The sequence below is a fragment of the Dipodomys merriami genome, unplaced genomic scaffold (assembly GCF_024711535.1).
Source record: "Dipodomys merriami isolate MVZ:Mamm:240054 unplaced genomic scaffold, mDipMer1.0.p SCAF_27, whole genome shotgun sequence".
NCBI lineage: Eukaryota > Metazoa > Chordata > Mammalia > Rodentia > Heteromyidae > Dipodomys > Dipodomys merriami.
Window position 1 is genome coordinate 18,165,534 of NW_027204159.1, and position 26,333 is coordinate 18,191,866.

At 38.7% G+C, this 26,333-nt stretch overlaps 2 pseudogenes; one reads left to right on the forward strand and one right to left on the reverse strand.

Moving 5' to 3' along the window:
- Positions 1-20,926: 20,926 nt before the first annotated feature.
- LOC138837333 (acetyl-CoA acetyltransferase, cytosolic pseudogene) lies at positions 20,927-22,116 on the reverse strand (annotated as a pseudogene).
- A 468-nt stretch (positions 22,117-22,584) lies between these two features.
- On the forward strand, positions 22,585-24,819 carry LOC138837291 (baculoviral IAP repeat-containing protein 2 pseudogene; annotated as a pseudogene).
- The last annotated feature ends 1,514 nt before the right edge of the window (positions 24,820-26,333 follow it).

Genomic DNA, 26,333 nt, shown 5'->3' on the forward strand with positions numbered 1-26,333 from the left:
TTCAAGTTTCCTAGCTAGCTAGCTAGCTAGCTAGCTAGATAGACAGACAGACAGACAGATAGGTAGGTAGGCAGATATAGATAGATAGTTATGAATTGAGTATTACTATTGTATTCACACACCCTTACTCTTTTATTTGTCCTCCCTAGGTCTACCTTCTCAATCAAAGAACATTCTAGCTACCTGGCATCCATTTTATTAATCTATTTGTTAATTGTTCAAAGGAGTTACAACATGGAAACTTGTTCCAATATCTACCATATCTGTTTGATCTTTTATATATATGTATTGCCCTGCATGAGTTTTCATCTGTGTTTATATTTTAGTTCTAACTCCTGTATATGAGAGAAAACATTTGCCCTTTGTCTCTTTGAGCCTGAATTTCTGGGTGGCTAAAACAAGGGAAACACTTTTCTAGGCAGTCTTTTGTGAGCAGGATGCCCAAGTAGTATTGTTCTCCAGGGATAGTCAAATGGGCTTATAGTTTATACCCTGGAGGCTGCCTGGTAAGGTCTGCACCATTCCAGTGATTATCCTCAAGAGATCTTTTCTACTGAACCAAATACAGGGCCTATTGTCCTATTGGACACTAATTACCTTTAACAGCCATACCTTCCCTGTCCCCAGTTTTCACCCAGCTCCTTGGGGGCTGAACATATGTTTTTCAAATCTGTCTCTGCTTTTCTCTCCCAATGATTCACTGTAAATCTGGCTTAAACCGGCCAGCAATAACCAGAACATATTCTGATTGCTATTCTGTATTGGGATTTCCTCCACTAAGTTAATTAGCCCATTACTTTTATATTCAGACTCACTCAAAATCCCAGGAGACATAGAAATGTAAATTCTTTGTCAGAATGTAACATGACTGTCCAATTCCCAGCACAGTCTTCCTTCCCATATGAAACCTCTTGAACCTGATGTTTGACAGCCACATTCCTTACAGGCATCCTTGCCTTTTGAGCTCCCACTGGAGTGACCTCTTTAAGTTCTGCTTACTGTATTATAGGATTTCTCTTGCCCACATCTCCAAGTTTCCTCCTGTGAAGCAGTTAAAAAATGTAAGAACAACATCACCAGATAAAATCACAGCAACAGCTCTACTTCTTTCATATCAATTTTTTATGTTAGCAACTTTTGTCATTACTGTGACAAAACGCCAGACAGAAACAGTCTAAGGAAAGAGGAATTTATTTTGGTTCATGGTTTCAGGTGTTCCCTTCTATCAGGACAGAGAAGATAAGAGGATCAAAACTGTTCAAATCATGGTTGGCAGAAAGCAGAGAGAAACATAGGAAACTGGAGACTCTATATACTTCAAAACCACGCCTATAGTGACCAGTCTCCTCTAAGTAGGCCCTGACCCACAAAATGTCCCCACCAGCTGGTGAACAAACATTCAAAACATGAGCCTGGCTGGGTGCAGGCAGCTCACTTCTATAATGCTAACTACTCAGGAGGCTGAGATCTGAGGATCAGTTTGAAGCCAACCCAATTAACCATTAAAAGCTGAAAGTAGAGCTGTGACTCAATTAGTAGAGGAGTAGCATTTAGCAAAACAGTCCAGGGGCAGTATCCAGTGTTAGGACACTGAGTCATGAAGGTATTAGAGTAAAGAAAGAACAGAAAGTGCGCTTAACAGACCAGACCAACTTTAATGGAAAGTTGAAGAGGGATGCCATGGCTACTTGAGGTGAGTCAGGAAACAAGAGGCATATGGGGACAGGGAGGAGAGGCTAAAATAGTGCTCTGGGTTGGGGTGGGTGGGGGAGATAGCTGGAGAGTTGCAAGGAATTTGGGGACATGCAGTTCTTGGTAATGGCCTGAAATAGAGGAACTCAGGTGCCTGACATCTGAGAGGTGGGGGTGGGGAAGTCAGCGTTCACATTTGGATGGATGGAAAATGGGCTGGAGAATTTCAGGAAGGTTACTCACAAGGAGCGTAGTAAGTAGGCCAAGCCACGCGAGCAACATTAAGATCAAGCCCCAAGACCAGCACGCAGAAGTGCACACACACACACACACACACACACACACACACACACACACACACACACACAAACCAAACTAAACCAACCCCAAACAAAAATCCATGAGACTATGAGGATATTTGCTTAATATAATTTTTTTCCAAGTCTTTCCATTTCCTAACAAATGGGGCAATGTCATTCTTTCTGATGGAGGCATAGAATTCCATTGTGTATATATACCACATTTTCTTGATCCATTCATCTACTGAGGGGCATCTGGGTTGGTTCCAGATCTTAGCTATGGTAAATAATGCTGCAATAAACATAGTTGTGCTGGTAGCTTTTTTAAAATTTAATTTAATTTTATTTGTGAACATACTGTACAGAGGGGTTACAATTACATGGGCAGGATAATGCGTACATTTCTTACCAAGCATTGCAGCCTCCTCCTTTGGTTTACCCTTCACATCCCTTCCCAGCCTCCCCCTTCCCCCCCAATCCCAATCCTTCTCCTTCCCCCCCTTCCCCCCCCCTCCCCCGCACCGACGTTGTAAAGCTCGTTTTGGACATGACAACTTGTACTTCTCATTGTTGCAACAGGTCCACCTGTATCCTTAAACAACTGGTTTTTCCCCATCTCCTCCACAAGTTATACTGACATCAAATATAGTGAAAGCAGGGGTTATACTGTGGGGGAGGGACATACAAAGCAACAAAGAGATAATCTTATAAATGTGTTAGAAACACATGCATGAAAGAAAAAAATATTAAAATACATATCTAAGGGTTCATTTTCCTGACATCACATTATCTGATCTTTTCCGCTTGACTCATACATATACTAAATATTGCAAATAAGGGAAACCATGGGACCTATGTTTCTTTGGGCCTGGCTTACTTGACTTAATATAATTTTTTCCAAGTTTTTCCATTTCCTAACAAATGGGGCAATGTCATTCTTTCTGATGGAGGCATAGAATTCCATTGTGTATATATACCACATTTTCTTGATCCATTCATCTACTGAGGGGCATCTGGGTTGGTTCCATATCTTAGCTATGGTAAATAATGCTGCAATAAACATAGTTGTGCTGGTAGCTTTAGTGTGGTCTTGTTTGTAAACATTTGGGTAAATGCCCAAAAGTGGGATTGCTGGGTCATAGGGGAGTTCTATGTGAAGTCTTTTGAGGAACCTCCATACTGCTTTCCCACCAACAATGAAGTAAGGTTCCTTTCTGTCCACATCCCCTCCAGCATCTGTTGTTGTTAGAGTTCTTGATTTTTGCCGTTCTAACTGGGGTGAGGTGATATCTCAATGTTGTTTTGATTTGCATTTCTTTTATGGCTAGGGATGTTGAACATTTCTTCATGTGTCTATTGGCCATCCTTCTTTCTTCTTCAGAGAAGTTTCTCTTTAAGTCTTTCACCCACTTATTTATTGGGCAGTTGTTTCTCTGAGGATTTGTTGTTGGGGGGTTTAATTTTTTGAGTTCCAAGTGTATTTTAGATATGAGACCCTTGTCCGTTGTATGGCTAGTAAAGATCTTCTCCCAATTGGTGGGCTTTCTATTGATCTTGCTAGCTATGTCATTTGCCCTGCAGAAGCTCTGCAACTTTATGCAATCCCATTTGTCCAACCTTTCTTTGATTTGTTGTGTTTCCGGGTCTCTATTCAAAAAATTTTGGCCTGAGCCAAGGAGACCTAGGGTTTCTCCTATTCTATCCTGTAATGTTTTCAGAGTGTCTGCTTTGACTTCAAGGTCTTTGATCCATTTGGACTATGAGGATATTTGGTATTCAAACTATAACATTGTTTGGTGTCTCTCAATAAACAATTTAATAATTTGCATTACTTTTCCAGGGAAACTTAAGTGTTCCAATATAAAATTAATTAGGAGTGACATATTCTCAGTTTTCAATTGTGGTCAACTTCCTATTGATCCTTCTAAGTTCTAAAATTTTTTTCTCTACAGTGTATTACATAACAAGCTATTGTGAGTATTCAGGAGCAAATAAGCATTGTCAAGCAGGAAGATAAGTTCTGACACAAAATATGCCGAGATTAAAGTTTATCTCTATCAGAGACAGTTTATCATTGCCAGTTTCTGCTTTCTCTGTATAAGAAGATGGCTATTACATTTCTTGAGTTGGAGATATAGAGCTTTCATTCAATCACAGGCCTGTATTACTCTTGGATATGGTGTACTGTGCTAGTAATTTATGGAGAAAGTCATTTCTGGTTGCTTCTAAATATAAGAAACTATTGGATCAGGAACTGGTGACTCATGCCTATACTCCTATCTACTCAGAAGGTTAAGATCTGAAAGATTGTGCTTCAAAAGACATTCAGAGAAGAAAAGCCCATGAGACTGCATCTCCAAAGTAATCAGTAATAATCATGGCTGGAGATGTGGCTCAAGTTGTAGAGCATCAGTCAAGCAAGCAAGCAAAGTAAGCATGCCTTAAGTTCAAACTCCACTACTACTAGCACTGTCATAAATATGCTCCCCAAGAACCTTTAGTCACAACAATAGATACAAAAATAAAGAGTTGTCTCAGCAAGGGAAACTTTACTTCTGCAGAAGGGTGTGGTGTAATATCAGCCTAAAATCTGGCAAGAAGAAAACAGCAGGAAGGTGGCCCCTATTTATCCCTAACATAACAAGCCTTGCCCTCTGTTCAGATTGGTTGAGTTTACATTCACAATCTGCTTGTGATTGGCTAGTTTGAATAGGGTAAAATGTATTTATATAAGGCATCTTTGAATATGATTGATGGTACTCTAATTGCAAAGTATACCCACTTCTCTTCTATTTCTTGAACAGTCTGAGGGACCCCTCCTTTTCATCTTGAAAAGAAACCAGTTTAAGGCAAAACTTTGCTGGGTCATAGAAGAGCTCTATGTGGAGTCTTTTGAGGAACCTCCAAACTGCTTTCCAAAGTGGTTGAACAAGTTTACATTCCCACCAACAATGCAGTAGAGTTTCCTTTTGGCCACATCCTCTCCAGCATCTGTTGTTAGATTTTTTTTGTGTGTGTGAGAATACCATACAGAGGAGTTACAATTACATGGGCAAGATAACGAGTACATTTCTTTCTTTCTTTTCTTTCTTTTTTTTTTTGTGTCGGTTGTGGGGCTTGAACTCTGGGCTCGGGCGCTGTCCCTGCGCTCTTCAGCTCAAGGCGAGCACTCTACCGCTTGAGCCTCAATGCCACTTCCAGTTTTCTAGTGGTTTATTGGAGATAAGAGTCTCACAGACTTTCCTGCCCGGGCTGGCTTTGAACCTCGATCCTCAGATCTCAGCCTCCTGAGTAGCTAGGATTACAGGCGTGAGCCACCACCGACTGGCATGAGTACATTTCTTATCAAGCATTGTTGCTTCCTCTTTGTTATTAGATTTCTTGACTATAGCCATTCTAACTGGGGTGAGGTGGAATCTCAATGTTGTTTTGATTTTATATGGCCAGAGAAGTTGAACATTTGTTCATGAGTCTATTGGCTATTATTTCCTCAGCGAAATCTCTCTTTAAGTCTTTAGCCTATTTATTAATCAGGCAGTTGTTTCTTTGAGGATTTGTTCTTGGGGGAGCAGCATTATTCTCCATAGCTAAGATATAGAATTAACCCAGATGCCCCTCAGTAGATGAATGAATGATCAGGAAAATGTGATATGTGTGTTTGGATGTGTGTGTGTGTGTATCTCTCTCTCTCTCTCTCTCTCTCTCTCTCTCTCTCTCTATATATATATATATATATATATATATATATATATATGTATAAAATGAAATTCTATGCCTTCATCAGGAAGAATGACACTGTCCTATTTGTTAGGAAATGGAAAGACTTGGAAAAAATTATATTAAGTGAAGTAAGCCAGACCCAAAGAAACACAGGTCCCATAGTTTCCCTTATTTGCAATAACTAGTATATGTCTAGGATAACCTTACCAGACAAGTAGAAAAACCCAAAAGCTATGTACATATGACCATATACGATGGTACTAAGTGAAATGAACCTGAAGATAGAGACACAGAGGTTTTATATCTTTGCTGTTGTTGTTTTTAATGTACTTATAATGTACTATGTGATTTTTTTGTTTCTTTTGTATGTTCTTCCCCCATGGTATAACCCCTGTTTTCAGTACAACTGATTCCAGTGCCCTGCATCTTGTATATACATTTTTCTAGTTTAGGGAGGGGAGGGGAAATAACAAAAAGCTGAAACAAGGATACAGGCTGTCTCATTGTAACAATGAGATGTACAAGACACTATGTTTAAGCGGAACTGGGAGGGAGAAGTTGGGGAGGGGGGAAAGGGAGGGATGGCTGGGGAAAAACAAAGGAGGGGATAACAATGCTCAAGAGGAAATTTACACATTACTTAACTCTTGTAAATGTAAATCGTCTGTACAATATCTTTGCAATAAAATATATGTATGTATAAAAATAAGGCAAAACTTTACATTTCAAATACCCCTCTTCATCCCAAAGCAGTTCCTCTTTCCTTAACAAGAACAAAGCTACCAGTCCACTGCAGGAACTTTTAAGCAACATCGTTTGATAGAAAATACAGTTTTTCTCACAGCACAAGAAAGACAGACAAAGAGAGAGAGAGAGAGAGAGAGAGAGAGCCAGAGAGAGCCACAGAGAGAGAAAGAGAGAGAGAGAGAGAGAGAGAGAGAGAGAGAGAGCCAGAGAGAGCCAGAGAGAGCCAGAGAGAGAGAGAGCCAGAGAGAGCCAGTGAGACAGAGACAGAGAGACAGAGACAGAGAGAGACAGAGGGAGAGGACAATTAACTCTTCTGTATCTTAGGGACAATATTCCATCATCAGTGTTAACAAGGAGATGGTCAGTGTTACATGCACCTGTGTCACTTTATGCTGTTCTTTTGCCCTGGGAGAGGGGAAGTCAGCATTGTCCTCATAAGAAGTGGTAGAGATTGAGATTTGCACATACTTTCCCTAGGGTCCTAGAGTAATCTTCACTGGATTTTATAAATTCTAAAATTGAATAAACACATGATAGATCATTTGTACAAGCTCGATATTATCCAGTATTACTTTGTAATTTTATTATCCTTGTTTGTATTTATGGTTTCTTTTATATGTGCAATATGACTTTAATTACCAAAGTCTTATGAGAATGTTTACCGTTATATGCAGGAGTTAATATGATACTAGTACAGCTATGATGACAAAATCAAATTGCATAGACTTGAAATTAAACACATTGTAATAAAATCAAAAGCAATAGACTTTGAAAACTCATTACTTACTAATTTTTTACCCTTATCCATTTCTTAAGATTATTTATATCCATTATAACTGTATGGAAATTCCATGTAATGATATGATATTTTCCATTTTCCTTATTCAGAACATTTTCTTGATCCATTCATGTACTGAGGGGCATCTAGGTTGGTTCTATATCTTAGCTATGGTGAACAATGCTGTGATAATCATAGTATGGCCCTGTTTGTGGTCATTTGGGTAAATGTCCAGAAAGGGAAGCTTCATAAATCCTTACCTGCATCTAGTAACAAAAGGATATAATGTGTGTATGTGTAAAGTGTGTATGTATATATTTATATATATGAGTATATATACATATGTTTACATGAATACTTCACAATAAAAGTCACAAAATTCTGCTGTTGAAACTAAACAGAGAGGAAACAGAGTGTGGGGAGGGATGAAGAGGAAGCAGAATATGGGGGGGATGAATTTTCTCAAGGTTCACTATGTACACAAACAGAAGAATCACAAAGAAATCCCTTCATGATACAAATGTATCCTAGTTGAAAAATAAAATAATAATAAAGGCAAATACTGCAGGTCACATGGACAAAAACATGTACATAGGTACAGGACATGGCACTTCCTATGACCTCAGGCACCTACTGAAGTTCTAAACTCTATCTCTGTGGTTAAGAAGAGTCTAGCAAGGCTGCATATTCCTCTCCCTCCTCACTTTGGCAGTACTAGAATTTGTGCTCATGATCTTTAATATAGGTATTTTTCCACTTCAGCTATAACTCAGTTCTTTTTTTCTTTAGTTATATTTCATATAGGGTCTCTGGTTCTACCAGAGGCAGGTATCCTACCTATAGCCTCCGATGTAGCTAAGGTAGAAGATGTTCATCATTCCATCTGGCTTATTAATTGAGACATGGTTAAGGGTTGCTTTTTCTGCTAAAGATTTGCCTCTAATTGCAGTCTTTTCAATCTCAAGTAGCTAACATTATAGGCATGATCCACCATCCTGGCCAAAGTTAGTGTAACTTAAAATGGCTACATATTTTAGTGCTTTCTAAAGAACAGAATCAACATGATAGGTGATATAGATATAGATAGACACACAGACTTACAGATAGATAGATGGATAGATAATTTTAAAAAAATTACTCACATGATTGTTGAAGTTTGGCAAGTCCAAAATCAATGGGATAGGTCAGTTCACTGGAAAATGAGGGAAAAGGGAAATCCACATTCTGTAAAGACATTTTTTGATTCATGCAGCTCACATACATTATGAGGAGTTAAGCTAATTTATTAAGAATCCATCAATTTAAATATTAGACTCATTTACAAAGCCTTCTATAGAAAACCTCCAGAACAATGTTTGACCAAATATCTGGACACCATGCTTCAGCTAAGTTGACACAAAAAAGATAACCATCTCACAAAATTTCTACTTAGTGCTTACTGCTAATTTTCAAAATGCCTAAGAATATATTTCAAAAACCTACTTATTCTCAAAGAATCACTTCTGAAAAATAACTATAAATTTTCACTCAAATGTAGAGAATACCTGGGAATTGGATTCCATTCTTCTTAAAGTTATTTTAGACTTTTCTATTGTTTGATAAATCAATTTGAACTGAAACAAAATGCAAAGTCAATTAAGTTGAACTTATGAAGAATAATTTAGACTCCAATGAAAAAGTAAGATAATAGTATAACCAGAAAGGAAAAGAAAGAAATAGAGTAAGTTGTTGTGTTAACATGTTGTGATTATAAGCTCTTTCACTAAAAAGTGCACAGTGGTAATTTAAACACACAAAGATATAAAGCAAAAGAGCTATAGAACAAGAAAGCCAATTATTCTGCCCTCACGTAAAAGGAAGGAGTTGATAGGGTGGATCAAAGGATTGCAGAACAGAAATGAAATCTCACTGAAAATAATAAAAGAATTATAAATGTTCTGAGTCTAAAGATGCAGCTGGAGAGGCATCCAATAGATTGCTTTAAGATCATGTTAGCTTCTGAAGCAATAAATGTGCTGAGGTCTAGGACTAAGAAGACAATACAATAATGTAAGTGAAATCCATCTGTTAGATCAGTGACAGTGTATTTCAGATTCCTTGTTCATTAAGACCCAGATCTCAACAAAACTCACATTGCTATTTCCACTGAAAGTCATTTGTCAGCCACCATGTTACTTGGCCTCTGCCCTTAAACAGCCCAGCTGAGAAGAATTGTGTCTGGTGGTTAAATGAACTATCCCAGTCATGTCCCAAACCCAAATCTTTATGTTTTCCTTATACAAGAAGAATCCATTTAATTTTTTTCCTACAGTAGGAAAGGAATAGTGTCAACATTTTCCTTCCACCAGGTACTCTGGAGTTCTGGCACATCTTAGGCTATAGGAAAGACTAGGGAATCAAAAGCACCCTTAAGTTTATATCCACTTCTCCACACCTCTCTTTCCAGTCCATATCTTCAAAGGAAGGATGGAAATCCATTGTATCACCTCAGGACAAGATACTTCTGGGTAGAGCTTCCATACAGTAATTCTGCAGAAATTGGCCACACCCTCCTGGGGACATTTCTTACAGCTAAACCTTTGCTTGGCTTCAGCCCTACTCTGTCCAGCTTCATCTACCTACACATTTGCATGTTTCTCCTGGAAATATTTTCTTCCCCCCCCATATTTAAAAAAATCTTTAATAAGTTGTATAAAGCCTGGTGTTGGTGGCTCATACCTATAATCCTTGCCACTCAGGAGGCTGAGATCTGAGGATTGTGGTTCAAAGACAGCCTGGGCAGGAAAGTCCATGAGACTCCAATAAATCACCAGAAAATCAGAAGTGGAGCTATGGCTCAAAGTGGTGGAGCACTAGCCTTAAGAACAGTGTCCAGTCCCTGAATTCAAGCCCCATGAGTGAGAGAATAAAAAGTTGTACACTGGGCTGGGAAGGTGGCTCAGTGGTACATGCCTTGCATGCATGAGGCCCTGGGTTCAAGTCCTCAGCACCACATAAGCAAAAAGGAAAATACCTGAAGTGGCGCTATGGCTCAAGTGGTAGAGCGCTAGCCTTGAGCTGAAGAGCTGAGGGACAGCACCCAAGCTAAGAGTTCAGGCTCCACGACTGGACCCCCCCAAAAAAGTTGTACAATGACGTTTCCATTTACCAAAGCAGTTTATGAACATAATACATCTTGAGCAATGTCACTCCTTTCAACATTCTTACCCATACCTCCCAGCCTCCTCTAACCCTCATTTTTCATAATTGTATAGGATATTCACTGAATTCTTAACTGGATTGTCCCCTTCCCATTCTCTTCATTAATCTACCCCTATCCCTTTAACCCACCCTATGTATTTTAAATACCTATTTCCTGATGGTTATTTTTTTTTGTTTTTTGTTTTTTACTTTTTGCTTATGTGGTGCTGAGGAATCGAATCCAGGGCCTCATGCATGCAAGGCAAGCGTTCTACCACTGAGCCACTTTCCCAGCCCTTTCCTGATGGTTATTTTATTCAACTTTGCCATTGCCTTTCAAAGGAATTACAGTATTTGAGTTTTTACTTAAATGCAAATCCTGTAATTCTAACATATTTCAGTCAATCCATTTGTATTAATTTGCATGCTGCCCAATGCATTTACTTATAAGTATATAAGCTAACTCTAGCTTCTGCATATAAGGGAAAACATGCATCCTTTCATTCTCTGGGCCTGACTTATTTACTTACAATTTTAAGGTCTACTTCTTTAAAAATGATACAATATCATTCTTTCTGATGGATGAGCAAAATTCCATTGTGCTGGTGAGGAAGTGGCCAAAAGGGAACCATAATACACCGTTGGTAGAATATAAACTTGTTCGACCACTTTGGAAAACAGTGTGGAGGTTCCTCAAATAATTAGACTTCGACATCCAGCAATTCCACTCCTGAGCATTTATCCAAAAGATTATAAACAGTAAAGCCAACAGCACAGCCAAGTTCATTAAAACAAGTATTCCCTAAAGCCAAGGTATGAAATCAGCCTAGATGCTTCTCAATGGACAAATGGATCAATAAAATATGGAATATATACAGAATGGAATTTTACTCCCCTGCAAACATTTTCTAATTATTTTTTTACGGACAATCCTTGCTTCCAACAAGCAAAAGAGCATTAGGAATAAATATATGCAAAAAGTCAAATATAAAGATAAAAGAAACAAATGTATGATGTTGTCTGACTCAGCATCCAAAGTCATAAACAGTGAGCGTAGAGCATTTCAATTTCAAAAAGCTGCCAATGATGTTATGATGTCACTAGTCATGTGAGTGTTAGGTGGAAAGTGAGAAGTTGACAAGGGAACTAATGGATTTTTGAAGCAAACACAAGGATAAGATAGACACAAGAAATTACTGGTTATGTACCTTAGCCATATAAAGTTACAATTCTGACCTTAAAAAGAGTTTCAATTCATAAATAAATACCTAAAGCACATGATAAATAATAAATATGAATTGGTATTTAATTTTGCTTTCTAGAAGTAATGATTTCATCAAAGGAAACCTGAGCTGATGAAGTGAAAGGCCATCAAATAGAGTCCTAATTAATTCTGTCATTAGCCACCAGTCTATATTTGGATGTGAGTTACATACCAATTACTTTTTTCTGACTATATATATTAGTAACCTTAAGGTCTTCTTGATTGCTAAGTCTTTTTTAGTCATTCACTTATAAGTGCTTTTTGAATCATTTATTGTAGATACTGGTTTAGGCAGAGATAAAACACATTTGTTCAATGCCAACAAGCAAGTCAACAAATAAGTAATTAAAATAACTACAGAAGCAATAAATGCTATCTGTAATGAACTGGGACTTAGGATGAAGAGAAGGATGTGACATTCGATAGCCAAAATGTCTTTCTGAGGCAGGGACATGGAGCTGCATCCTGAGAAAGACAGAATATGATCTTTCAAAGATGGAGGACAGGGTCTTCTGGGCAGAGGGAGAGCCTTGGTGCCAGTGGAACCAAAGTGATTTAAATTCAGATCATGGCCAAAGAGAGAAGTGGTCAAAAATGAGGTAATGCAGCTTACATATGTGTTCAATGGCCTGACTCAGTGGAATACAGAGGAAGCTTTTACATTCCTCTCCAATCTTTGATCAGCTGTTGTCAAATACCCCTTGTTTTCTTCTGAATGATATTTCAGGAAGAGCTTAAACCTTTGCAGGTCATTTTTATATACTATGAGCCAGTCTAATAAAATTAAGTAGAAGATGAGAATTAGCCTTGTAATCGAGTTTAATGCTCTGTTCCCTCCCCTGAGGCTAATTAGTATGTGAAAATAAGCAGGTTCCTCCATACTGTTCCTCCACCTCCTCTTTCTTCCTCTTCTGGGTAACCCCTTTACAATGAAGCCTTGGGAGAGGAACACCTCTAATGTCACTGTTCCTGCTGTGGTTGATGATTTCTGTGCTACAGACACTCAAGATCTGGCTCTCTTACATGGGCAGTGTGTGAGGGATCTTCACGAAGCCCAGAAAAAGATGCTCAAGTTATTGATGTAGACAATCTTGCTGGCAAAAACCATTCCATCAATCCTTGCTTCCTGTACTTCAGTGTACCTACTGTACCTCCTGACTTCAACAAGTTAATTGATGCCTGGTTTCCTTTCATGGTTTTACTTGCTCCATGGAAGGATGACCATCCTTTACCTACTAGCCATGGAGCTATGATTTCTATTGTGGTCAAGCCTCTTCCCCTATTCTCACACTTTCTACATCCTGTTTTCAAGCAAGTACACAGTGAAGTATGAGGATGGGGTAGTAACCCCACTGTATAAGCAAGCATACAACATGCCATTGAGCTATCACTCATACCGTCTTCATACACTGCGAGTCTGTGTGAGAGTCTCTTGGAGCCTCACCCTCTCACTTGATTTAAAAAGGAATATAAAATAATGTTCAGTGTAACTTGAACCTATGTCTATAGCTTTCACAAATTAATCTCTCAACTATTCAGGACTGATTGTTGGTGGATGGTTGTGACCTCTAATATGCTCTCCCACAAGAGACAGCCAGGCTTTCTGTAAGACTCTACCCAGTCCTGAAATGTATAATTTTCTTTGTACTAGAAATAATCTTTTCTAAAATAAATAAATAATAATCTCTTCTAATAAATAATCTCTTCTAATAAGTAATCTCTTCTGATAAATATTCTAATAATCTCTTCTAATAAAATCTCTTCTCACTTTCTAATGGATCTACTTGTTTTTGTTTATAAGAAAAGAGAAAATTAAGGAAGCTAGACACCTTCATTTCACACTATGTTAGAAAAGAATATAATAGGATTGAAAAGCTTTTCTTAATTAACCATAGTTAATACAGACAAAAATACAATAAGAAAAAAATTAATGAAATAAAGAAGAAAACAATGCTAGAATTTATGGTCCTAAAAGCAAAAGGGAGATGGGGAAGAGAGAAACAGTAGGAAATCAAGGAGCCAAATTAAATCTTTCTCTGACATTTCATGATGATAGGTGGCTAAAGTCAGAAAACCATAAAGGAACACATTATTGTATGGATAATGTATTATGTAGCAGTGCTCAGTGCATGGCACAAACCAGCTCTGAGGCAGTGGAAACTTCAAGGAGGTCTAAAGAGAATAATATTTAGAATGGGTCTATGATACTATTAACCATAGGGTGTTGGTGCACAAATATCCATTTCACATGAGCATTTAAGCAGATTTTAATAGTAAAACATCCAAGCTCCAATCAGTCACCCATATGGGCACCAAGTCCTGACTTTAGTGAATCTCCCAGGTGCAGAAGATCAGGGGTATGGGCAAAGTGTCACACCCTGCTCTCAAGTATCATTCCTGTACAAGTGGCTTTGATTCCATTACGAATGAGAAGTGATCAATAAAACAGCTGAAGAAAAAAAAGACACTAAAATTGGGACATCTAAAAAGCCTATGACCCTATTAATTTATTATAATAATTATAACAATAACAACAATAGTATTATAACACATTATTATTAACCGAACAACCATGTTTTTTAATTTTTATTTTTTATTGCGAAAATACTGTACAGAGGGGTTACAATTACATGGTCAAGATAATGAGTACATTTCTTATCAAGCATTGTAGCCTCCTCCTTTTTCTCCTTTCCATCCCATCCTCCCCCGCTCACTCACCCAACCCTCCTCCCCCCCCACCAAAGTTGTAAAGTTCGTTTTTTGACATAAGGATTTGTATATCTCATTGTTGCAATAGGTCCACCTGTATCCCTATTTAAACGATTTGTTTTTTCCCTTCCCCTTCACAAATTATAACAACATCAAATACAGTGAAAGTAGGGGTTACACCATGGGGGAGGGACATACAAAGCAACAAAGAAATAATCTTATTAGTGTGTTAGAAACAATCGCATGAAATAAAAAAAAAACATTTGAATACATATCTTAGGGTTCATTTCCCCAACATCAGCTTATCTGACCTTTTCTACTTGACTCAGACATATACTAGTTATTGCAAATAAGGGAAACCATGGGACCTATGATTCTTTGGGACAGCCATGGTTTTAATTATAGCTTCTAAGAAGAAATACACATTAACCAGTTTTCTTGGATTATCATAGAATGGTATGAGCGTGGTAGGGAAGATGGCTCAGTGGTAGAGTACTTGTCTTGCATGCATGAGGCCCAGGGTTCCATTCCTCAGCACCACATAAACAGAAAAAGCCAGAAGTGGCAACGTGGTTCAAGTGGTAGAGTGCTAGCCTTGATCTTAAGAGCTCAGGGACAGCGCCCAGGCCCAGAGTTCAGGCCCCATGACAAACGTTTTTTAAAAAATGGTATCAGCTTCATTTTAAGTAGTATAAATTTGTCATTTCGTCTTCTTTACAGACGTTGCTTATGTCATTCCCTCAGACTAAAATAATTCTCTTCTTGTTTGTCCTCAGTCCAACTCATCTTTTAGGGGAAATTTTTTTAAAAAGTCATTGTTTCTGTAACACATTTGTGACATGCATGTTATGTATCTATTGTTCACATCCACCATTCAGTTCTTTCACACATATATGAATGAGTATATGTATGTAGCCATTCATATAATAAAAACCCTAGTTGATCCCCAGACTACAGATAGTACCAGACCCTATGTACAGCATGCTTTCTCATATGCATACATATCCATGATGAAGCTTAACGTTTACATTAAGCATAAAGATTAGCAGTAATAACCAATAACCAAACAGAACAACTAAGACACTAGGGAAACGCCACAGCTCTCTCTAACTAAATAGAGAATCTGGGTCCAACGCGCAGTTCCTACAAGAGAGCAATGGGAGGGAAGGGATGGCAGGGGAAAGACAAAGGAGGAGGTAACACTGCTCAATAGGAAATGTACTCATTACCCTATTCATGTAACTGTAAACCCTCTGTACAGTATCTTTACAACAACAACAAAAAACACATATGGAAAAAAAGCAAAAAGGTGAACAACCAGAGAAATACAGGAACTGAGAAAAGAAAAGAAAAGAAACCCAAACTTGCAAAGGCGGGAAAATGAGAAGACCCCTCCCAAGCCCGCCAGCTCTGGCCGGGCCAGGCCGCCTGGGACAACGCACGGACAACAGAACCCAGATGTAGAAAACTCCCTTGGCACTGGACCCCGACAGTGCAGACTGACACAGAGACCAGAGGCTAGGTGCGGTGGGGCCGGGCTGGAGCTTCCTCCACCACCCTGCTCAGCCCACGGTCATCACAACACAGCGAGGTAGCGATGGACAGCACACAGATATAGCGATCTACCCCAGCCCGCTGGACAGCCCCTAACCAGCTCCAGGATCAGTGAGTACCCCACGGGGGACACCCCTCCCCTGCCTCCGAACCATGCAGGCTCCAGCAGCCTGTGATGCGAGCCCCACCTGATGCGAGCCCCACTGCACAAGGGCTCCAGCAGCCCCATCCATGTGCCCCTTGCTTGGGACCAAGCAGCCTCTGCCGGCAGTCCCTAAGTGGAGCTGGGAATCCTGAGTAAGCTCCAGCAGCTGGAGGACCGCCCCCAGCCCGCTAGGAACTGACAAGCAAGTGCACCGCAATCGGGATCCCAAGCTGCCTAGGTCACCAGTACCGCCAAACACTCGCGGGCTTCACCAGCAACCCAGGAAAGAACTCCAGTGAGAACGAAGAAGAAATGGAGAACAAAAGATTAAATAAAGGAATGATGGTAGAATTAGCCAAAGTAATAAAAAATTACAACAACAATGTCAAGAGTACAAAGAAGAAATACCAAAGGAATTCCAAGCCCTAAAATAAGAGATAGAGCCAAGAATAAACAGTATATACCTCCTTAAAAGATGAAATTAACACTTGAGAATCCATTGGAAACCACAAATAGATCAATCTCCGCAATGCAAACCACAATGGAAGCCATAGGTAACAGAATGAATGAAATCTAAAATAGACTATCGGGAGCTAAAGATAAAACAGAGGAGCTGGAGAAGAAAGTCATAGATATGGAAAAAAAGCACTCAGAAATTACCAAAGGGAAGTCCAAGAACTGGCGCACAATGCCAAGGAAATCTAATCTTTGTATAATTGGGATTGATAAAGGAGAGAAATACCAGAATGGAGGGACACAACATTTATTCAATAAGATTATCACAGAAAGTTTCCCCAGTCTTAAAAGAGATGACCTCACCCACATAGAAGAAGCATGCAGAACCCCTGAAGACAGGATCCTAGAAGAAACACTTCTAAATAGATTGTAGTAAAGACACTAGACCTGAATTGCAAAGGGTTGATTTTAAATGCTGTAAAATCAACTACAATGAAAAGAAAATTAGAATCACTTCGGACCTCTCCATACAAATCCTAACCGCAAGGAAAGCCTGGAAAAGTACCATCCCAGCCTTGAAAACCAGTAACTGCTAGATATACCAAAACCAGCATTTACATTAGATGGAGAAACTAAAAATTTTAATAATAAAGAAAAATTAAAGGGATTCATGAACAAGAAGCCAGCACTACAAAAAAATAGTAAATGGAGGATTATAGCCCAAAGTAAATAATTAAGACCAGGGAACCACATCAGACAGAAATCTAATGGAGAATTCACTTTATTAATATAAAATGCCCTTCTTTGTTTTTTCTAAGCCTCAAGGCTATAGTTAATGAAAGACAAGGAAAGAGAGGAATTGTTGCAGATTAGGTATGCTAAGTAGACAGGATAACTAAGCAGGCTAGATTAGATTTTGTGATGGAAATAGAGTATTAGTAAAAAATGCTGGTATTAATAAAGCCAATGAACTAAAGCAATTTAGTTTAAAGCATTACATCTCTTGGTAATTATACTAAGGTTCTGTGGGTTTTCAGCCTTAGGAGATGCTGATAAATGAAATATTTTTGTAATTATTCTTTAAATCTAAAATTATCTCAAAATACTAAGTCAAGGAACTGTGTTTCTCCAAAGTCCCTTAAATAGACTATGGGAAACCTTAGAGGTTTGAAGAGGTACAAACATGTCACAAATTTGAAATGTATTATGATATTGAAATTAGTTATCATGAGTCTTACAGAAATCCTTTCACTCTCTTACTGTACATTCTTTAAAGTACACCAATGCCTCAAACTTTGAACCAGTCCGTTAGTGGTCAGTGGCTTTTGTGTCTTGGCAGATACTCAATTAGTATCTGGGGACAATTTATCACAGCAAGTATATCTTCATGTTGTTGACGTTTTTTATTTATTGAATTTGCCTTTTTGTTGTTATCTTTTTGTTATAGTATATATGCTGTTATCTTTTTATTATAGTATATATTCTTTTTCAAAACCATGTATCAATAGCTTCAAAGATTTGTAGGGGTATAAAATTTGAGACAGAAATGTTAATGAATTAGCTCAAAATTGCTAGTACATATGTAAACTGAGAAGAGTAATCCGTTAAAAGGAGAAATTACAAGAAGTATGTACTATTGAAAAGTTGAATTTTAATAATTTGTCTCTTAAGAAAGTTGTCTGAGATGAAACTCTGTAAACAGTAGCTGCAAGAACTATGATGTTTTCTTTAGTGACATTTCCGTAGAATGTTTCAGGACATATTTAGTAAACTAAGGGTATGGATAAAAAGAAAATACTACCACAGACTTGGTGTCCAGAAACCTAGACTTATTTGTGTAAATTTGGAAAATAAATTATAAAAGTCATAATTTGCTCACTAATAAAGTGGGGTAATGAAATACTTAGATCACAGCAGTAGTGAAGATTAAAATAAATAATACTTAGAACAAATATGAATGTTTCAATATGCATCTTACAGGAAGAAATATTGTTATTGCTTTGGTTGTTATTATAATTGTATTATTGTGATATATTGGAAAAATTACCTGTAACAATGTGCATAAATAAAACACATTAAGCATGCAAAAAATAATAGAGTGAATAGCTTGTTGTAGGTGCTGTAGTAGAAGGGGCACAGGATGTTTGCTTGCAAAGACAGTTAAATATGGAGAGGAGGCATTTCACAGTGTTGGGGAGGGGGGAGTAGTGGAAGAAGACTAGTTTCAAATGGACCCAGGAGACTCATTATGAGAATGCTGGTCGTCATTCATCAGCTAGCTAATATCACATGAGGAAACCAGAGAAGACTTTTAAAAAAGGACAATATGCTGTGATAAGTTATTTAAACCTATGATAAACAAGGCATCAGTGGCTCACATTTGTAATCCTAGCTACATAAGAGGTTGAGTTCTGAAGATGGTGATTTGAAACCAGTCAAGACAGGAAAGCTCACGAGACTCTTATCTTCAATTAACCACTAAAAATGTCAGAAGTGGAGCTATGGCTCAAGTAGTAATACATTACCATTGAGCAAAAGAGCTCAGGGACAGTGTCAAGGCCCTGAATTCAAGCCCCAGAAGTGGCACCAAAAATAAATAAAGAAAGAAAAAACAGCTTATGAGTAGTTCACGTCTAGTAGGTTCCATTTAACATTTTCAGAACATTCTTTAACTGTGGACAACTAAAACCCTAGGAAGTAAAATCATGAATGAGAAGGGACTGCTGGAATTCTACAGATTACAGTTTTTGGACTCACTTGCTAATTGAGTTATGTTCTACCAATAGGGGGAGGCAATAGCATAAGATAGGTGATAGTGTCAGGATGCCTTGGCAGTGGTCCAGCTGGGCCAGTCTTGGGAACTCTGGAGCTGGACATCTTGGTCAGCCACTACCAGGCACACCAAACCCCATGCTGGCCCTCGTCTTTCTGACCCACTACCTCTCCTACCCCACTGAAGAACTAAGTCCCATTGTAGAAACCTTAAAAATTTATAAAGGGATGTGGTGTGAATTCTATGGAGTGTAATTTTGTATATGAATTATACTTGAAAAGTTTTGAAGCATTTTCAGAAAGAAGGTTAGTAAATTCCTGGTACATTGACAATTCCAATAATAATACAGATATTTTGTTAGGCATTTACAATAAAAAATAAAGTTATGTCATATGGTATATTGATTAATCATTAAGTATGCATGCCTGGTAATTTTAACAGAATTGTTCCTAAATGAAGAACAGGTTAATGTTTCTAATGTAGTGTTAAAAGTGTATTTTGTGGAATTTTTCAGTTAGCAAGTTCATAGAAAAAGTACATTCCATTGGCTAGGAATAATAAAGTGGTAGAATTAGAAGTTGAAACACACAGTATTTAACTAAAGTAAAAGAGTACTTTTGTGAGCTTTAAGCAAAATTCATCCATCACATATACTATACCATCCCTTGGCTTAAACTCAGTAAAGATTTAGATGCTGCCTTCTCCAAAAGTTAACTGAAACTAATATGACCCATTTTTAATACTGTAATTGTTAAACTATGTGAAATTTTAGGTAATGTTACCATAGGAGACACTAATTACTTTTTTAAAATCATTATAACAAGACTTTATTATTTAATCACCCATAATTTATCCAAAGGATGATGACATGATTAGGAGGGTTATACTTTTCCTACTACACTTCTCTGGGTAATCACTACTACAAAAAGGTCAAGAGTATCCATTTGGGAGCTCTTACAATCACCCAAAAATTTGTGGGAGTACATTCTGACAAATGTATCAATGGCCAGTGTGAAAGCCTCACCCAGGTACTGACACAAACCATGACCATCATCATTAAGTAATAGGAAACTTTACTGCCATGTCCCCTTTTCTGCAACACCTGCTGCACTGCTCCTTATGAAGATTTGGAGGGCGTGGATGGGAGTAATAGGTTATCAACAAGAACTCCGTCAGCTATTATAACCCATTTTCCTCAATTATAGGATAGGTCTCGATTTGGTCAATGGGAAGCTCGGAGACAACAAACAAGCAGGGGTTTTTGAACCCACCATTGTTAAGGTGAAGAGCTTGAACTTTGCCACAGAAGCTGCAATTACTATTCTTCAAATTCATGACCTTATAAAATTACACCCGCAAAGATGATAAACATGGAGGCTATCAGGATGCCGTTCACTCTGGAGCCCTGGATGACTGATCTCACTCCCCTTTATTTATAACAATGTTAGAGGCAGTGTCTTACAACTTACATATTAAAAATACAGCAAGCTGTCAACTTGGATTCTTGTGATTGGTTCCCTTCCTCATTTTGGTCCTTAGATTTTACATATTACAATTTACATTGAAAAAAATCAAGGTTCAAATATGGTTGTGAATACTATTAATCAGATCACCCTCTCTGAACACACATTGCCATTCCCATCCCATCTCCAATACATAGGGCTGCAACACCATGGCTCTTGCCCATTCTCTCCAGTGTGTGTAGCAGGGTCACAAGGATCCTACAGCCAGATGCTCCAATGGGGTGGCCCAAGGCTATAGCTCTCCTTCAATGTTGACTTTCTCTGGGCATAATCTAAGTTCTTTAGTTATGGCAACAGAGAGCTGCATAGGCTTCATTGATTTCAAATGCATCGACATCCTCCAGAGACCAGCCTGCTTTAAAGACAGCTTGCTTTATGGCTGGAATGGGTCCAGTTCCCATAATAGAAGGGTCCACACCCGCTTGTGACCAGGAAACAATCTGTGCTAAAGGTTTAAGACCACGTTTTTCAGCTTCTGACTTCATAAGAACCACAGCTGCAGCACCATCGCCCATTCCTGAAGCATTAACTGTGGTGACAGTCCCCGCGCCATCTGTAAGGAAGTACGGCTTCAGCTTGGCCAGGGCTTCAAGGTTGCTCCCATGGCGAGGAAACTCGTCTGTTTTCACTTCAGTAATGCCTTTTCTAAAAGACACAAGAACTGGTACAATCTCTTTGTCAAAATGGCCAGCTTTCTGTGCATGGTCTGTCCTGTTCTGGGACAGCAGTGCAACTTGTCCTGATCTTCTCTACTCATTTGCCATTGCTTGGCAACATTTTCAACTGTAATGCCCATATGATAGTGGTGAAAGGCACATGTAGGACCATCGTGGAGAATGCTATCAGCCAGGGGCATCTCACCCATCCTGACTCCTGTTCTCAGGTGAGCTAGGTGAGGAGCCTTGCTCATGCTTTCCATGCCTCCGGCCACCACAATGCTGGAGTCACCTATCCGTATGGACTGGGCTGCCAGGCACACGGCTTTTAGGCCTGACCCACACACCATTTGGCAGCTCCACGCTGGAACGGGGTAGGGGACCCCTGAAGCCACACTGGCTTGCTGGGCAGGATTCTGCCCACATCCTGCTGTCAAGACGTGACCGAATATGACCTCGGACACCTCCTCCAGAGCCATCGCGGCCCTTTTCAGGACTTCCTTGATGACGGTGGCGTCCAGGTCGTGGGCCGGCACCTCGGACAGGGCGCCATTGAAGGAGCTTATGACAGTCCGTGCTGCCGCGGTGATGACCACGGGGTCGGAGCCTGCATTCATCCTGCTGCGCAAGCCTCTGACTCCAAGTGTAATAATTACTTTTTTAGTTAGAATAAATTGAGGATATTTTGGATGTCCGGTTAAAGTGCTTATCAAGGTCAAAAGCCTATGTGCTAACTTTTATGGTATGATCAGTGCTTGGCCCCTTACACAATTTTCATTGTTTGTCATCAAAAACAAATTAAATGTATACTTCAGATGTTCTATAGTTACTTAGAAATTTGAGAATATAAACTCTTTTGAAAGAAATTTAATGTTTTCAAAAATTCATAAATCTTTTCAGTTCTTTAGGTTATTTTACCAATTATGAGTGAAAGGGTTAATATAATTCCATAGAGTACTCAGTAGTATCCTAGTCATTTAGGAGAAAGATTCATCTAAATATGATGAAGAAGATGCAGTGAATTCCGCATAAGTAGATTTTATCATTTGATTCCTTTTAGTGGTTAAAGTCTAGTGTAGTATGAAGACATGAAGTTTGATGTAATAGTTTCACATCAAAAAAGTACTGAAAATACTGTTACCTATGCAAGCCCAAAACTATCTCCAAGATTTTTCTTTTTTCTTTTTTTTTTAAAATGATTTTTATTGTGAAAATACTGTACAGAGGGGTTACAGTTACATGAGCAAGGTAATGAGTACATTTCTTATCAAGGATTGTTGCCTCCTCCTTTGTTTTCTCCCTACCACCCCTTCCCTTCCACCTCCACAACTACACTCTCCCCCATACCTAAATTGTAAACTTTGTTTTACAACATAGTGTCTTGTACATCTCATTGTTACAATGAGTCAACCTGTATCCCTATCTAAACATTTTGTTTTTTTCCTTCAACTCCCCAAATTATACCCACATCAAATACAGTGAAAAAAGGGGTTATACCATGTGGGGAGTGGAAAGACTTGGAAAAAATTATATTAAGTGAAGTAAGCCAGGCCCAAAGAAATATAGGCCCAAGGTCAAAAGCTATATACATATGACCAGATAAGATGATGTTAAGTGAAATGAACTCCAAGATAGGGTCACAAGTGGTTTTTTCTTTCTTGCTATTGTTTCTAACGTATTTATAAGGTACCATGTGATTATTTTTGTTGCTTTGTGTGTTCCTCCCCCAGAATTTCTTTTTTTTAAATTTAATTTAATTTTATTTGTGAACATACTGTACAGAGGGGTTACAATTACATGGGCAGGATAATGCGTACATTTCTTACCAAGCATTGCACCCTCCTCCTTTGCTTTACCCTTCACATCCCTTCCCAGCCTCCCCCCTCCCCCCCAATCCCAATCCTTCTCCTCCACCGCCCCCACCACCACCGACGTTGTAAAGCCCGTTTTGGACATGACAACTTGTACTTCTCATTGTTGCAACAGGTCCACCTGCATCCTTAAACAACTGGTTTTTCCCCATCTCCTCCACAAGTTATAGTGACATCAAACATAGTGAAAGCAGGGGTTATACTCCCCCAGAATTTCTTAAGATACTTCATATCAACTGTGAGTATAACAGAAGATAGCACCATCTTGTCAAATTGAACAGATGACAAGAAATGAAGCATGGCTTTCCCTGTCAACTGTACCTCACATCCACACACACAAATCCCACTGGCAATCTTGTCTCAGAAAGGAGTCTGTGTTTGGTTACACTGATGTGGCCTGATTCTGGATAACTGGAAATGAGGAGAGAGCACAAGCAGCTGTGTCCTCGATGTAGCTTTATCCAGAATCTGACATCAGCTAATCTGTCATCCACTACCAAGAACACCTTTCCACTACAAAGTGGCTTTGCACATTCATGGTCTTCTACTTAGGAAGCTTATTCAGTGGTTCTTATTTCTTCTGCCAAACCCACTTCATTGTAGAGCACTAGAAGACTATCCTCCATTGAGGACAAACCTCAACAGTTACACAGTGAACACTGAAGAAGCCAGATGTCTTACTTACAATATGTGGCCCTTGAGTTTTTCATCACTATTAGAATTGGCAAGAGTTGGATTTTATTTTTATAGGACCTGGAGATAGGGTAGCCTGTTTTACCTGTGATGGAAGGCTGAGTCACTGAGAATCAAAGGATGAGGTTATGTCAGGACATGCTGATTTTTGGAAAATTCTCTGAAAATACTGAAGTTTAGTATTTCAAATCTGAGCATGCAGACGCATGCAGCTTTAATGCATACATTTATCTGCTGTCCACAGCTAGTGCTACCAGCTAACAAAGCAGATTACAAGAGCATGTTTTCATTACATGTATTGCAATGATGATATCAAATGCTTTTGTTGTGATGGTAGTTTGAGGTGTTAGGAATCTGGAGATGATCCATGATGAACTATGCCAAATGGTTTCCAAGGCGTGAGTTCTTGATCTGCATGAAAGGGTGAGAGTTTGTTATTGAGATTCAATCTAGGTATCTTCATCTTCTGAAACATTTGTTATAAACTTCGGATACTGCTGGAGAAGAAATTGTTCATTTTGGAGTTGGAGAAAGTTTTTCAGAAGATTCAATCATGATGAACATGCCTGTGCTTAAAGCTGCTTTGAAAAGAAAAGCTGATTTGAACAAGAAGCCTGGTGAAACAGACAATTCAAAATAAAATCCTCATCACTGGGGAGAACTAAGAATAATTAATGATATTTTGTTAGCACTTCCTAATGCTAAAGATGAAAAAGAGGAGAGGAGAAGGAAAGGCAAAGTAAAGATGACATCAGATGACTTGTTATTGATTTGGAACTGTTTCAAAAATTGACATGTTTTGTCAAAACCAGCTTTACAATGTCGGTGTGGGGGGGGGGAGGGGGGTATAATTGGGTGGGGGGAGGGGGGTAAAATTGGGTGGGGGGAGGGGGGAGGCGGGGAAGGGAAGTGAAGGGTAAACAAAGGAGGAGGCTGCAATGCTTGGTAAGAAATGTATGCATTATCCTGCCCATGTAATTGTAGCCCCCCTGTACAGTATGTTCTCAAATAAAATAAAATACAATTAAAAAAAAATTGACATGTTTCTTCCTATCCTGGAAAATTGTATAAAGGCTACAGTCATAAATGATAGTATTAAACAAGCAAACCCATGGATAACCTTTACAAGCAAGTGATATGGTTGATACCATTTTAGTTAAAGGAAATACTGCAGCCAAATCTTAGAAAACTGTTCGTAAGAAATTCACTGCATTGTAGAACTTATCGATGAAGTATATTCCTACACAAGCTGTTTCAGGCATGTTACTGGAAGAGGAACTGAGGAGACTGTAAAGAGAAAGAACTTATCAAGGGTGTATGAACAGAAAAGCCTCTAGGTGTTCATCTCTTAGTATGCCAGGAATGTGCCCCTTCCCTAAGAAAATGCCCATTTGCAGGGGTAGAATCAAGGGCATTGTTTGGATATTTCTCTCATAAAGAAAAGTAGCCAGGATAAAATGTTGAATTTTGGAAGCCATCTGAAACAAACAAAAAAAGGAGTGATTCTTTAGTTAATGATACTTTGCTCTACTGCGTTAATAATCTTGTTTTACTAAAACTAGCATACCATCCTTAATCTGTCTGTAGTTGCAAGGGCAGATTGATGTTACATGAGCTAGGTTAGGATGCATATAACTATAGGAGGTATTGAAGGAATGTCAGTGCCCATTAAATGCTACTTGAAGAGTGGTTCTCTATGAGAGCTCTGAGTACAGTGGAATAAGAATTGGAGTTCATAAATCATGGTGTCAAATTCTCTTTGGTACTTCTTTTCATTATGGATATGTAAGGATTTTCCTGTTACTTGTAAACAAGATCTCCCCTAGTTTGTGAGAAACATTTTAACAAAGTGCTTTGGAATATTATAAAATGCAAAAAGAAAAGATTAGAAGACTGAAGATGAAATCCATCCTTCCTTCCTTCCTTCCTTCCTTCCTTCCTTCCTTCCTTTCTTCTTTATTTTGTTCTTTCTGTTCCTATTGTGCAGCCACAGAAGTGGCAATTCACTTCAGCAGCAACAGTTATCCTTTAATATCATTAACTTTCAGCACTCACACAATCAGCCTCACTGCGTTTCTCAGAAGTATTGGCAGCAGACACATACACCAAGGCCTGAGACTCCCTTCTACAGCACGCTTTATCCACCCTTTGTTTCCCCTGCCTCAGGAATGGAAGCTTCTTTCTGAAATTGTTTTATCTGGATGACCTCATATTATAATTCTGATAGTCAATCCTTAGATGCTTATGTACACCATTGCCAGTGATAAGATCAT